Source organism: Gymnoscopelus braueri, assembly GCF_963280865.1.
Source record: "Gymnoscopelus braueri genome assembly, chromosome: 24".
Classification (NCBI taxonomy): domain Eukaryota; kingdom Metazoa; phylum Chordata; class Actinopteri; order Myctophiformes; family Myctophidae; genus Gymnoscopelus; species Gymnoscopelus braueri.
The window spans coordinates 10,647,593-10,661,288 of record NC_137626.1 but is presented as its reverse complement, the minus strand read 5'-3'; the positions used below and the strand labels follow the sequence as shown (position 1 = coordinate 10,661,288).

General features: G+C 46.6%; 1 protein-coding gene across 2 annotated transcripts in view; it reads right to left on the bottom strand.

The window, feature by feature from the left end:
• Positions 1-416, bottom strand: part of LOC308080643 (inositol polyphosphate-4-phosphatase type I A-like) — a 164,335-nt gene extending 163,919 nt beyond the window's left edge. The window contains exon 1 of one of the 2 annotated variants that reach the window (XM_080422550.1): positions 277-416. The gene's annotated coding sequence lies outside the window, so the exon portion shown is untranslated. The remainder of the gene's footprint in view (positions 1-276) is intronic. The other variant, XM_080422553.1, reaches the window with a different exon arrangement.
• Positions 417-13,696: the final 13,280 nt, after the last annotated feature.

Sequence of the window (13,696 nt, the reverse complement as noted above, 5' to 3'; positions counted from 1 at the left end):
TCAGAATCAATCACATACACATCTATGATAGTCTTGATCCCAGGCTATATAATAACCACGTTAAAAAAACATGCAGTAACTAAGCAGCAGCAGCAGTGTTATGTTTATGTGAAGTTCCCTGCAGTGTGTAAACAATGATCCATGATCAGTCATTAGTTTGATTCTCACACACACACACACACACACACACACACACACACACACACACACACACACACACACACACACACACACACACACACACACACTATTAGTAAACAAACAGCAGTTACTTACCTACCGTCTCGCCTCTATGTCGTATGACAGTTACTTAGTATCCATTTCGCCAGAGTCCAACTGTTGTGGTGCTATGTTGTCATGTAGCAACATTGTTGCAGCTTGCTCTGCTGCCTGTGTGTATGAGTGTGTAATGTATGAATGTGATCTGTGTTCCGTGAGCAGAAATAACGGAGCAGAAATAAGACTTCCGGTTGACGATCTCTTCAGAATAAGAGTACCCTCTAGAGTAAAAAGAAACCATTGAAAACCATTGAAAAACGGTTAATTTGCACATTAAAACTATAAATTAAGCATTTAAACGAAGCTATATAACACATATTATGTTACTGTGTAACAAAAACGGATTTAAAACATTAATAATTTATCTAAATGGATAAATGCTGTTCAAAGGAGTGCATAGCCTATACAAATTGGACACTGGACAGGAGACGGAGCTTAGTGCCGGAACTTGCAAGGTACGCACGCGTTCGGGGAGACCCCCTCTACACCGCCACACTCTCCGCTAAGCGGCACAGGTGTATTTTGAAAAGTGGCGGGCCGTCCAGTGAGGTCAGGGGTCAGAAAAGTGCCGTTTTCAGTGCATAGCCTATACAAATTGGACACTGGACAGGAGACGGAGCTTAGTGCCGGAACTTGCAAGGTACGCACGCGTTCGGGGAGACCCCCTCTACACCGCCACACTCTCCGCTAAGCGGCACAGGTGTATTTTGAAAAGTGGCGGGCCGTCCAGTGAGGTCAGGGGTCAGAAAAGGGCCTTTTTCAGTGCATAGCCTATACAAATTGGACACTGGACAGGAGACGGAGCTTAGTGCCGGAACTTGCAAGGTACGCACGCGTTCGGGGAGACCCCCTCTACACCGCCACACTCTCCGCTAAGCGGCACAGGTGTATTTTGAAAAGTGGCGGGCCGTCCAGTGAGGTCAGGGGTCAGAAAAGGGCCGTTTTCAGTGCATAGCCTATACAAATTGGACACTGGACAGGAGACGGAGCTTAGTGCCGGAACTTGCAAGGTACTCACGCGTTCGGGGAGACCCCCTCTACACCGCCACACTCTCCGCTAAGCGGCACAGGTGTATTTTGAAAAGTGGCGGGCCGTCCAGTGAGGTCAGGGGTCAGAAAAGGGCCGTTTTCAGTGCATAGCCTATACAAATTGGACACTGGACAGGAGACGGAGCTTAGTGCCGGAACTTGCAAGGTACGCACGCGTTCGGGGAGACCCCCTCTACACCGCCACACTCTCCGCTAAGCGGCACAGGTGTATTTTGAAAAGTGGCGGGCCGTCCAGTGAGGTCAGGGGTCAGAAAAGGGCCTTTTTCAGTGCATAGCCTATACAAATTGGACACTGGACAGGAGACGGAGCTTAGTGCCGGAACTTGCAAGGTACGCACGCGTTCGGGGAGACCCCCTCTACACCGCCACACTCTCCGCTAAGCGGCACAGGTGTATTTTGAAAAGTGGCGGGCCGTCCAGTGAGGTCAGGGGTCAGAAAAGTGCCGTTTTCAGTGCATAGCCTATACAAATTGGACACTGGACAGGAGACGGAGCTTAGTGCCGGAACTTGCAAGGTACGCACGCGTTCGGGGAGACCCCCTCTACACCGCCACACTCTCCGCTAAGCGGCACAGGTGTATTTTGAAAAGTGGCGGGCCGTCCAGTGAGGTCAGGGGTCAGAAAAGGGCCGTTTTCAGTGCATAGCCTATACAAATTGGACACTGGACAGGAGACGGAGCTTAGTGCCGGAACTTGCAAGGTACTCACGCGTTCGGGGAGACCCCCTCTACACCGCCACACTCTCCGCTAAGCGGCACAGGTGTATTTTGAAAAGTGGCGGGCCGTCCAGTGAGGTCAGGGGTCAGAAAAGGGCCGTTTTCAGTGCATAGCCTATACAAATTGGACACTGGACAGGAGACGGAGCTTAGTGCCGGAACTTGCAAGGTACGCACGCGTTCGGGGAGACCCCCTCTACACCGCCACACTCTCCGCTAAGCGGCACAGGTGTATTTTGAAAAGTGGCGGGCCGTCCAGTGAGGTCAGGGGTCAGAAAAGTGCCGTTTTCAGTGCATAGCCTATACAAATTGGACACTGGACAGGAGACGGAGCTTAGTGCCGGAACTTGCAAGGTACGCACGCGTTCGGGGAGACCCCCTCTACACCGCCACACTCTCCGCTAAGCGGCACAGGTGTATTTTGAAAAGTGGCGGGCCGTCCAGTGAGGTCAGGGGTCAGAAAAGTGCCGTTTTCAGTGCATAGCCTATACAAATTGGACACTGGACAGGAGACGGAGCTTAGTGCCGGAACTTGCAAGGTACGCACGCGTTCGGGGAGACCCCCTCTACACCGCCACACTCTCCGCTAAGCGGCACAGGTGTATTTTGAAAAGTGGCGGGCCGTCCAGTGAGGTCAGGGGTCAGAAAAGGGCCGTTTTCAGTGCATAGCCTATACAAATTGGACACTGGACAGGAGACGGAGCTTAGTGCCGGAACTTGCAAGGTACTCACGCGTTCGGGGAGACCCCCTCTACACCGCCACACTCTCCGCTAAGCGGCACAGGTGTATTTTGAAAAGTGGCGGGCCGTCCAGTGAGGTCAGGGGTCAGAAAAGGGCCGTTTTCAGTGCATAGCCTATACAAATTGGACACTGGACAGGAGACGGAGCTTAGTGCCGGAACTTGCAAGGTACGCACGCGTTCGGGGAGACCCCCTCTACACCGCCAAACTCTCCGCTAAGCGGCACAGGTGTATTTTGAAAAGTGGCGGGCCGTCCAGTGAGGTCAGGGGTCAGAAAAGGGCCGTTTTCAGTGCATAGCCTATACAAATTGGACACTGGACAGGAGACGGAGCTTAGTGCCGGAACTTGCAAGGTACGCACGCGTTCGGGGAGACCCCCTCTACACCGCCACACTCTCCGCTAAGCGGCACAGGTGTATTTTGAAAAGTGGCGGGCCGTCCAGTGAGGTCAGGGGTCAGAAAAGTGCCGTTTTCAGTGCATAGCCTATACAAATTGGACACTGGACAGGAGACGGAGCTTAGTGCCGGAACTTGCAAGGTACGCACGCGTTCGGGGAGACCCCCTCTACACCGCCACACTCTCCGCTAAGCGGCACAGGTGTATTTTGAAAAGTGGCGGGCCGTCCAGTGAGGTCAGGGGTCAGAAAAGGGCCGTTTTCAGTGCATAGCCTATACAAATTGGACACTGGACAGGAGACGGAGCTTAGTGCCGGAACTTGCAAGGTACTCACGCGTTCGGGGAGACCCCCTCTACACCGCCACACTCTCCGCTAAGCGGCACAGGTGTATTTTGAAAAGTGGCGGGCCGTCCAGTGAGGTCAGGGGTCAGAAAAGGGCCGTTTTCAGTGCATAGCCTATACAAATTGGACACTGGACAGGAGACGGAGCTTAGTGCCGGAACTTGCAAGGTACGCACGCGTTCGGGGAGACCCCCTCTACACCGCCACACTCTCCGCTAAGCGGCACAGGTGTATTTTGAAAAGTGGCGGGCCGTCCAGTGAGGTCAGGGGTCAGAAAAGGGGCGTTTTCAGTGCATAGCCTATACAAATTGGACACTGGACAGGAGACGGAGCTTAGTGCCGGAACTTGCAAGGTACGCACGCGTTCGGGGAGACCCCCTCTACACCGCCACACTCTCCGCTAAGCGGCACAGGTGTATTTTGAAAAGTGGCGGGCCGTCCAGTGAGGTCAGGGGTCAGAAAAGGGCCGTTTTCAGTGCATAGCCTATACAAATTGGACACTGGACAGGAGACGGAGCTTAGTGCCGGAACTTGCAAGGTACGCACGCGTTCGGGGAGACCCCCTCTACACCGCCACACTCTCCGCTAAGCGGCACAGGTGTATTTTGAAAAGTGGCGGGCCGTCCAGTGAGGTCAGGGGTCAGAAAAGGGCCGTTTTCAGTGCATAGCCTATACAAATTGGACACTGGACAGGAGACGGAGCTTAGTGCCGGAACTTGCAAGGTACTCACGCGTTCGGGGAGACCCCCTCTACACCGCCACACTCTCCGCTAAGCGGCACAGGTGTATTTTGAAAAGTGGCGGGCCGTCCAGTGAGGTCAGGGGTCAGAAAAGGGCCGTTTTCAGTGCATAGCCTATACAAATTGGACACTGGACAGGAGACGGAGCTTAGTGCCGGAACTTGCAAGGTACGCACGCGTTCGGGGAGACCCCCTCTACACCGCCACACTCTCCGCTAAGCGGCACAGGTGTATTTTGAAAAGTGGCGGGCCGTCCAGTGAGGTCAGGGGTCAGAAAAGGGCCGTTTTCAGTGCATAGCCTATACAAATTGGACACTGGACAGGAGACGGAGCTTAGTGCCGGAACTTGCAAGGTACGCACGCGTTCGGGGAGACCCCCTCTACACCGCCACACTCTCCGCTAAGCGGCACAGGTGTATTTTGAAAAGTGGCGGGCCGTCCAGTGAGGTCAGGGGTCAGAAAAGTGCCGTTTTCAGTGCATAGCCTATACAAATTGGACACTGGACAGGAGACGGAGCTTAGTGCCGGAACTTGCAAGGTACGCACGCGTTCGGGGAGACCCCCTCTACACCGCCACACTCTCCGCTAAGCGGCACAGGTGTATTTTGAAAAGTGGCGGGCCGTCCAGTGAGGTCAGGGGTCAGAAAAGGGCCGTTTTCAGTGCATAGCCTATACAAATTGGACACTGGACAGGAGACGGAGCTTAGTGCCGGAACTTGCAAGGTACTCACGCGTTCGGGGAGACCCCCTCTACACCGCCACACTCTCCGCTAAGCGGCACAGGTGTATTTTGAAAAGTGGCGGGCCGTCCAGTGAGGTCAGGGGTCAGAAAAGGGCCGTTTTCAGTGCATAGCCTATACAAATTGGACACTGGACAGGAGACGGAGCTTAGTGCCGGAACTTGCAAGGTACGCACGCGTTCGGGGAGACCCCCTCTACACCGCCACACTCTCCGCTAAGCGGCACAGGTGTATTTTGAAAAGTGGCGGGCCGTCCAGTGAGGTCAGGGGTCAGAAAAGGGCCGTTTTCAGTGCATAGCCTATACAAATTGGACACTGGACAGGAGACGGAGCTTAGTGCCGGAACTTGCAAGGTACGCACGCGTTCGGGGAGACCCCCTCTACACCGCCACACTCTCCGCTAAGCGGCACAGGTGTATTTTGAAAAGTGGCGGGCCGTCCAGTGAGGTCAGGGGTCAGAAAAGGGCCGTTTTCAGTGCATAGCCTATACAAATTGGACACTGGACAGGAGACGGAGCTTAGTGCCGGAACTTGCAAGGTACGCACGCGTTCGGGGAGACCCCCTCTACACCGCCACACTCTCCGCTAAGCGGCACAGGTGTATTTTGAAAAGTGGCGGGCCGTCCAGTGAGGTCAGGGGTCAGAAACGCAAACGCGGTCATTGGACGCAACCCCACACAACCCCACACAACCACACACAATAAAAGAATACAGACAAGGCTTTGAAAGTTTAAAAAAATACCTTTTAATTACTCTTTACTAATAAAACAGTGTACAAAAAATTATAAATAAAGTTTCCAATATTTGTTTTTTAAACATTGCCAATTGTCTTAAGGTGGACTGAGAGGCTACTTTAGTAGTTTAGTAGTCACAGATTTGATCAATTTACTTTATGTGTGTGTGTGTGTGTTAATAACAGCACTCATTATTCAAACACAAATCATGCAAAACTGTAAAAATGTGGAAGTTCTAGGAAGTGCAAACCACACTCAAAAGTATAAAATGGTACTGCGTGCAACGTACCTAAATGCAAACATCACTCAAATGTATAATAAACGGGTACAACATGCAATGTACCACGGTGCAAAGATCACTCAAATGTATTATAAACGGGTACAACGTGCAATGTACTCAAAAGTGCAACACAGCAAACATAAAGTGCAAACATTTTGCAATCTGCATGGGTGTTGTGTTGGCACCAAATATCTCCTTCTCTTTGCACCTCAATTCCGTGAGGAGCTCCTCTACAGCAGTCTGGGTGTGTTGTTCACTGATCATAAATGCTACAGGAGTTGAAGCGGACGAAGTGGATGAACTTACTACAATCTCATAATACAAAATCCTTTTCTTTGTTAATTTACTCTTAATGATTCCCCCAGTGGCATCCCATGATGCAGCGCTGTCCTTAATCACATCGTGCCACAGTCTCACTCCTGCTTCACTAAAACATATAACCTTAAGGGGACTAACTTTAATAAGTTGAATGAATCCTTTTACAACTACACTTTCTGTGTCTTCATCTTCCCAGTCAGCTTTCAGTAGGCGCAGAGCTGTAATCTCATCATCATGCATCCAGCTTAGTTTGCGATGTTCATGTTTGACCTTTCTAAACGGAGCGGAGTCTCTACCCACTCCACTTCGATTACCAGCTATTAAAGACCTAGGATCTGCCTTTCCTACTGCATCGACGTAAGCACAATATGGCGATTTGTCCTTCATTGATATCCCTAACTCCTTACGTTCTTGGCCCCTAATATATCTACTTCTCAATCTGTCCTTTGTGTGATATAGGTTGCCAGTGTAAACTATATGAAATATGCCCTCTTCGAATGAATGGAGAAGTATTTTGAAAGTCATCTCACTTGAAGTATGCCGGCAGGAGCCATTGATCGTGAGACATGGCTTGTATGTTTTTCTGATGGTAGCAATAGAAAAGTTGTGATTAGAAAAACGTATTATACAGTAAGAATTTGATTCCTTCAGCTTTCTGGCAAATAACTCTTGCCATTCATACCTCTTAAAAGTCTTACTTCCTTTGGCTCTGTAGGAGTGAAAAAGTTCCCATTCGGAAGCCTGCAAAGTAAAGCTAGTAGGTTCAAGGGCACAGTGTTTGAAGGGTCCTAGTGTTGCACCAGGTCCCATGACACTCTGAACAGTACTTTCATCTAGAGTCTGCATTTGTATGTCATCCTCTTCAAGACTATTCAATTTACACTCACGTCCTATGTTAGGCTGACCCACCACAGATTGATTGCCAGACTGATCAAGCTGTTCATCTACAGGGCACTCATGAAGTGCATAGGACTGTTCTATTTCCACAAACGGCTCTTGTAGGGCCGAAACATAGTCTACAGGGCTTTCATGAAGTGCAGGGGAGTGATCTGTTTCACGTTCCACAAAAGGCTGTTCAACTACAGGGCTGTCTTGCACTACCAACTTTTCCTCCTCTCCATGGTGCACAAATGGCTTAGGCTGCACCTGAACACGGCAATTTTTTTCTGTATATAGAATCCCCTGTGTCAATGCCTCATGATTGCAAGTGGTGGATAAACAGGCATAAGTGAGAGTATCAAAGTCTCGACTCGGTGAAACTCCCACACAGTCCATATGATACCAGCCTCCACAGAGATTACATTCAAGCATAGCTTTTGCTGGGTCATTTGTTTTTTCACAAATGCAATAGACAGTTTTTTTTTTTTTTTTTTTTGGCCTCACCCACTCATCACCTAGTGTATGTTCGGCATTTCTTTTGCCCACACGCATTTTCATGGGTGTAGCAGATGTATTAGCTTGTAGAACCTCTGCAGCTATCTTGTCAGCTTTATCTGAATATGCACTAATATGTTTCTTCTCTGTGGTCAAGGTATCACCAATATCTGGACATCCACTATTGTCATCCATATCCTGGATGTTCCCAATATCAACTGAACAAGCAAGAGTATTTTGGTCTCCCTCATCAAACAGATTAATAAGGCCTTTCACATCACCTCTATTTGCTTGCCAAATTTGACGGAGACGTTTAACAGAAAGCATCTCTCTTTTTTGTGAACTAATTGGCCAACCAAGTTCTATTGCAACATCTCTCCAGAAGCTGACATTGTCTCTGTCTGTGTGTTGTTTTTGCATTGCGTGTATTGCTTTAGCAATGGTATGTTTGGCATTTATTTTGCCCACACGCATTTTCATGGGTGTAGCAGATGTATTAGCTTGTAGAACCTCTGCAGCTATCTTGTCAGCTTTATCTGAATATGCACTAATATGTTTCTTCTCTGTGGTCAAGGTATCACCAATATCTGGACATCCACTATTGTCATCCATATCCTGGATGTTCCCAATATCAACTGAACAAGCAAGAGTATTTTGGTCTCCCTCATCAAACAGATTAATAAGGCCTTTCACATCACCTCTATTTGCTTGCCAAATTTGACGGAGACGTTTAACAGAAAGCATCTCTCTTTTTTGTGAACTAATTGGCCAACCAAGTTCTATTGCAACATCTCACTCCTAGAACTTCCACATTTTTACAGTTTTGCATGATTTGTGTTTGAATAATGAGTGCTGTTATTAACACACACACACACATAAAGTAAATTGATCAAATCTGTGACTACTAAACTACTAAAGTAGCCTCTCAGTCCACCTTAAGACAATTGGCAATGTTTAAAAACAAATATTGGAAACTTTATTTATTTATTTTTTTGATAATTTGTACACTGTTTTATTAGTAAAGAGTAATTAAAAGGTCTTTTTTTTAAACTTTCAAAGCCTTGTCTGTATTCTTTTATTGTGTGTGGTTGTGTGGGGTTGTGTGGGGTTGCGTCCAATGACCGCGTTTGCGTTTCTGACCCCTGACCTCACTGGACGGCCCTCCACTTTTGTCTACACCTTAGTGCCGCTTAGCGGAGAGTGTGGCGGTGTAGAGGGGGTCTCCCCGAACGCGTGCGTACCTCGGAAGTTCCGGCACTAAGCACCGTCTCCTGTCCAGTGTCCAATTTGTATAGGCTATGCACTGAAAAAGGCCCTTTTCTGACCCCTGACCTCACTGGACGGCCCGCCACTTTTGTCTACACCTTAGTGCCGCTTAGCGGAGAGTGTGGCGGTGTAGAGGGGGTCTCCCCGAACGCGTGCGTACCTCGGAAGTTCCGGCACTAAGCACCGTCTCCTGTCCAGTGTCCAATTTGTATAGGCTATGCACTGAAAAAGGCCCTTTTCTGACCCCTGACCTCACTGGACGGCCCGCCACTTTTGTCTACACCTTAGTGCCGCTTAGCGGAGAGTGTGGCGGTGTAGAGGGGGTCTCCCCGAACGCGTGCGTACCTCGGAAGTTCCGGCACTAAGCACCGTAATTATGTAATTCTAGGCATCTGCTTTAAAATCAGGGTTGGACTGATAACTTAATTATTACCTAACTACAGCAGAATGAAAGGAGAGACATTTAGCAGGGAAAAACGAAAGCAATAATATAAGGTTTTCAGGTTACACTTTACACTTGCAGGACAAACATTAATTAGAGAATGCATGCTTAACCATTCAAAGTGTTTCTAACCTAAATGCAGTGGTTTTCAAACCTTTGAATAAATTCCTGTTACAAATGGCCCATATTTAGGTGTGAAGTGCACATTTGATGGGGGTCAATAGCCTCAATCTGGAACAACCTGGCACTTAGAAGTGATCTAAGCCATTTAAAAAGACATACTGTACATCATAAATGTATTTTTTATATGCAATTGTGTCCTTTTTTTAAACTTGCCACTTGGAAGTGTTTTAGTATGAGCCATTTAAAAGGCATACATCATAAATGTATTTTTAAAATAGATTTGTGTCTTTTAAAAAATATTTAAAAAAGTAGATCTTATTTTGAAGGCAACCGGAAGCCTTATTTCTGCTAGCTCGAAAACCGGAAGTCCAATTTCTGCTCACGGAACGGAGCTAGGTGGTTTCGGGAACGGAACGGTGATCCGTTTCGCGGGTCGATTCGCTACATTCACACTAGCCAAGCGGTCTGGAGTGCGCACCCGGGACCTGAGTGTGAAACGGCTCTTAGCCCAGCAGCCTGGAGACTTATATAGGAGATGCAAATGATTTTCAGTTTCATTATGACAATATACAGTGCTGACAGATCTATTACATAAGGGTTGGCTCTAGTATAACATTTTCCAATCATTTTGTTCAGAACAATCTTTATTATGTACATTAATCGCTACAACAACCATGTCTCTGCAGATTCTGATCAAGATAATGAGTGTCATTGTAAATGTACGTACAGATCTGAACAGTGGTGGTGGAAGTACATGTACTCAAGTACTGTACATTTTTTTTAAAGTTTAGCTACTTTTTACTTTACTGGAGTATTTCCAATTTTCAATACTTTTACTTCTACTCCACTACATCTCAGAGGCAAATATTGTACTTTTTTTTACTCCACTACAATTATTTTAAAACTTTAGTTTCTAGTTACTTTGTAGATTTGAATTAACATTACAAAACATACAGCCCTATTTAAACTATTTTCAAAAGATTAAAATATCTCATACATATGATACCTTGTGAAACGGGACATTCTGCATAATGAGTACTTTTACTTTTGGTACATTAAGTATATTTTGACGCCAATACTTTTGTACTTATACTCAAATACAATTTTGATTACCGGACTTTTACTTGTAAGAGTGTCTCTACATTGCAGTATTAATAATTTTACTTAAGAAAAACATGTATTACTTTTCCCACCACTGGCCCTGAAGCTCTTAAGTAATGGGTTATGACAGTAGTGTTTCTAGTGGGGATTAGGGGGTATGAATGTGTGATATATTTCATGTCCTAGATGCGATCTTCAATGGGCTGGGGGGTTGTTATTCATTTTATATTTGACCTGAAGATCAGAGACAGACAGATGTTTTTATTTTAAAAATAAATAATGTTCATAAACAAGACCAGGAGACCTGGTTCTGCCAGACCCAGACTTCACATGACGTGTCAGCCTGTGTCTATGCCCATGTCGAAAGGGGGGACAGACTTTTATGGCTGGGGCCTAAGGACAAAGTGACCAAAACCTGTTTTTTGCCCATGTATGGAGAAAACAGGTACAAAACATGCCCATGTATAAAAGGGGGACAGACTTTTGTGGCTGCCTAAGGACAAAGTGACCAAAACCATTTCTTTGCCCATGTATGGAGAAATCAGGTACAAAACATGCCCATGTATGGACGAAAGGGGGACAGACTTTTATGGCTGGGGCCTAAGGACAAAGTGACCATGCCCATGTATGGAGAAAACAGGTACAAAGCCTCATGTAAGCCAGACCCCCTGGGTCCGGCAAAGACATACAGTTATATACTCCATATGAGCAACTGGCATCACTTAATGAGGCCTGCAGGTCAATATCCGAATACTGATATATATATGATTGATTTGAGCTGTTCCAATTCCAAACATGTTCACATGACTCGTTTTCATTAAGCCCATTGTGTTCAATTGTATTGTACTTGATTTAAGTTCATTGAGTTAATATAAGGATTACTAAATACATTTGAAATGAAATTAAAATGATAGACTGAATAATACAAAAATAATTGTCAATTTCCTTTTCATTTTAAATCTGTGACTATTTTAGGCTATTTGTGTGATGGCGTTTACACTCAGTATACTACTGAGTGCAGGTACATAATGTGGCCCCCTGCAGTGAAGGTGGAAATGTAGTGGCCCTCTCCATCATCAAGTTGCCCACCCTCTGATCACATTCAAACTAGCCGTGTGTATCACTGAGGACCTGAGGGGGTGCGGTGCCCTGTGTGAAGTGAGACAGATCGACGGCTCTCCAAATATCCTATATTAAAATTGCTTGTAGGCGGGCGGTGGACGCCACAAAGTTACATGCGGACTTGCGAGAAGCACCGTTGCTCCGATCCTCCGAGTCCTTGAGGGGCTCCCAGGGGGGACTGTAATTGCTGAAGCCCGCCCCCTCTGTGTTCCTATTGGCTGGGCTTTAAACAGCCAGGCTCGAAACTTGGTGGGTGGTCTTACGGGAAGGACTGTAATGGCCGAAGCAATTTGTCCCCCACTCTGAGCATTTCTTTGCCCCTACCTCCCGAACGCAAGTTTGCACAGGTATGGCCACGGGCACCCAGGTCCACTGGCTCCAATCATCACCAAACGTGGCAGAAATGCTGTTCAGGGATCTGCCATGACAATATAGTCACACCAACAAAATAAATAATTGCACACGTGGGCCGTGGGCACTACAGCAGTGTTACAGCAGTTTCTAACATTTCAAATGGCCATAACTCGTGACCACTGCTCTGATCAGTGCTATTGTATATAGGACTGGACTTGAAGGCTGCGTAGCGGCCTGAAAATCTAGTACATATATAAATCTGCAAATCCCCATACTGTATATGGAGATTCCTGACGTCATCTATATGCCTTCATAATACTGATGTCAAGACTGGCCTCCAGGATTTTGTTGCCGACACGCCAACACAATCTGTGTTTAATGGGGTTAGGAAGAAAAAGATCAATCTTGTTTTCATTTCAATATTATGCCTATTCCAGTGATATTCAACTGGTGGTCTGCTGGACAAATATAATAATGTCACCTGTATTCCTATTACTACTAACATTAGACAGACAGACAGACAGACAGACAGACAGACAGGCAGACAGACAGACAGACAGACAGACAGACAGACAGTGTTCAGTGTTGAGAAAATGTAGAATAGTATAATATAGTTTTATTTTTACATAAAATCAGAATCATTAGAATATATTAAAAAAATGAATAATACACAGACATTGGGTTCATTGGGTTGCGGAATAATACAGAGGTCACAGAGCTCGCAAGGGTAGATGGAAAATACCAAGAACACCCAGTAATGATAGGAGTGGTCAGGGAACTGATGAGACATGATAAGAAAAGGTAAACATAACTAGACAAGAGAACAATGTGCCTACGGTAGATACCGCGGCATACGCTTGGTGTGCCCCAGCACCTGGCAGTAAAGTGATATTGAGTACCGACAGTCAGTGTTTGAACAGAAACTGTGAAAACCCCTATGACTATACAAAAGCATCGTACCATGACCTAAAAATAATCTCATAAAATGAATAACAAATAACAGACAGGATATAGCACTTCTGCGAATCGTGTATAACATTGCAAAATTTAGTTCTTTTTCAGAAAATAACAAAGAAAGGTTAACATTTGATCAACAGGCTGACGAAACACTCCACTCGTCAGTCAACACCCACACTGGAAGAAACGTGCCCGGACATTGACCTGAGAGGCACCTCCCATTCATCGAGAATCGATCTATTGTTCAGAAATTGTATATTAACGCAACGCACGCACGCACGCACGCACGCACGCACGCACGCACGCACGCACGCACGCACGCACGCACGCACGCACGCACACACACACACACACACACACACACACACACACACACACACACACATACAGAGATTTGAGGATTTTTCGGTTCTGGACAACCTCCGGTCCAACCAATCGGTACAACACACCCTCGGGTGTATATAATATATACATGTGGGCACTACAGCAGTGTTACCGCAGTTTCTAACATTTCAAATGGACATAACTCGGTGACCATTGCTCTGATCAGTGCTACTGCCTGAAATCTAGGCCAAATATAATAATGTCACCTGTATTCCTATTATTACAAACATTAGCA